Consider the following 2,500-nt stretch of genomic DNA (forward strand, 5'->3'; position numbering starts at 1 on the left):
GTGTTCCAAGGCCCGGGCAGCTGCTGGATCCTGATTGGCTGACAGGTGTGTGTTAGGTTATTATATCAGCGCTCATCATACAGTAACCGCAGCAACCAGTATAAATAGATATTTAGGGGGAAACAAACAGAGACAGTGAGAAGACGGAGGTCCAGGAGGACGGAGCTGCTGTTTTATACTGAAAGTTTCTTACAGCATTGATACACTAATCAACACACCGAATAAAACACACACACACACACACACACACACACACACACACACACACACACACACACACACACACACACACACACACACTTCCACATCGTCGGTTTCTGTGCCGCTTTTGTGTCGCGGCTGGCTTCGCGCTGAACGACTCCCGAATGAGTCCAGCGTTAAAAAGCGTGATTCTCCAGTGAAGCTGCACAAACAACAAGCACAAATATGACAATTCCATCCTTCCCATGATGAAACTCACACTGAACCGTCACTCATCAGCTCCACACACACACACACACGCACACACACACACACACAAACGCGCGCGCAGCACTAATCCCAGCCTAGCAGATAACACGTATATCACCGTGTTTCTTCTGAACATCCCTCAGACACCCGCACTGCCTCGCCTCGTCACCCTCGTGCTTTCCTGTGTTGATAGTTTTTTTTTCTCTCTCTCTATCAAGCCGCAGTCGTAAAAGAACACCGAGCTGTATCACTCCGACACACTCGCTGGCTGAGAGATTGCTGCCGTTCCCCTCAGGAAAGGAGCCGTCACAGCTTTTTGGCCGCCGTTCGGCTGTAATGGAAAAATAAACACGACTGAGCGAAGCTGCCACACCACACAAACAAATACGGCACACGCCGCTGAGGAGACGCGAGGAACTGAGGGAAAAACTGAGGGGGGAAATTTTATTTTTAACTGAAACATGACAAGAATCAGTGTGTGTGTGTGTGTGTGTGTGTGTGTGTGTGTGTCGGTTTGTGTGTGAGCGTGTTTGTTGATAGGAAAGATCCCATGCTTCTATAAGCTTTTTAGCTATTTCTATACAGTGTGATTCTCCTTCCCTTATACTGGGACAGAGAGACCACACCTCCTTAACTGGGACTGACACTGAGACCACACCTCCTTCACTGGGACTGACACCGAGGCCACACCTCCTTCACTGGGACTGACACTGAGGCCACACCTCCTTCACTGGGACAGACACCGAGGCCACACCTCCTTCACTGGGACAGACACGAGGCCACACCTCCTTCACTGGGACAGACACAGAAGCCACACCTCCTTCACTGGGACAGACAAAGAAGCCACACCTCCTCTACAGGGACTGACACAGAAGCCACACCTCCTCTACAGGGACTGACACAGAAGCCACACCTCCTTCACAGGGACTGACAGAGAAGCCACACCTCCTTCACTGGGACAGACACAGAAGCCACACCTCCTCCACAGGGACTGATACAGAAGACACACCTCCTTCACTGGGACTGACACAGAAGCCACACCTCCTTAACTGAGACTGACACAGAAGCCACACCTCCTAAACTGGGACTGGCACAGAAGCCACACCCCTTTCACTGGCACTGACAGAGAGGCCACGCCCACTTCACTAAGTGCTCAGCATGTACTCTCCTACAGATGATAAACCCTCAGTTTAACATGTTGCTCTTCATCAAACAGATTTTCATCCATTTCTGTTTAACATCTTCAACATGGTGAAATCTCAGTGTGTGGAAGCAGCTGCCCCTACACGTGTTTATACACACACACACACACACACACACACACACACACACACACACACACACACACACACACACACACACGATGCAGGAACATGTCATCAGCTGCAGCGTCCTGAGATGGAGAAGAAAATCTATTGCATTTTAAACGAGTTTAAAAAAAAAGGACAAATTATTTATGTAAATGATTCTGGCTGAAACGAAGAGAGAGAGATAGATAAATAAATAAATAAATAAATAAATAAATAAATAAATAAATAAATAAACAAACAAATAAATAAATAAATAAAGTGAGTGAAAGGGAAACATTTGAGTGTGTAATATTTTGTGTTTCCTTCAGAACTGATGATTATACACTTAACCTTTTGTGGCTGTCTGCAGTTCCACGCTTCATTAAAACGAGATAAAATGCATTCAGCCGTTTCACTTAAATCGGGGATCAGACAGTAAACTGATCGACTCCATGACCCGGACTCCATCATCCACACATTTCACTTCCTGTCTGACATTCACAGTCCATCATGACACCGCTTTATCGACCTGTTACGGTCTGAGCGTGACCACGTGCTTCTGGGGAGAAAAGTCAGCAGCTCCTCGGTTAAAGCTGGAAATCCGTCACAACAAAACGTCCTTTAGGAAGCAAAAGCTGAGAAATCACAAGCCTAAAAACCTCAGTGACCCCAATCTGAGCTTCCTGATTAATACACGTGTTCATCCACACATCCATCTACTCATCCATCCACACATCCATCCACACATCTACTCATCCATC

At 47.0% G+C, this 2,500-nt stretch overlaps 1 protein-coding gene across 3 annotated transcripts in view; it reads right to left on the minus strand.

Annotated features, from left to right (window-relative positions):
• slc15a4 (solute carrier family 15 member 4) overlaps positions 1-2,500 on the minus strand; it is a 44,603-nt gene that overhangs the window by 2,028 nt on the left and 40,075 nt on the right. The window lies entirely within an intron of this gene.

Source organism: Tachysurus fulvidraco, chromosome 14, assembly GCF_022655615.1.
Source record: "Tachysurus fulvidraco isolate hzauxx_2018 chromosome 14, HZAU_PFXX_2.0, whole genome shotgun sequence".
Lineage (NCBI taxonomy): Eukaryota > Metazoa > Chordata > Actinopteri > Siluriformes > Bagridae > Tachysurus > Tachysurus fulvidraco.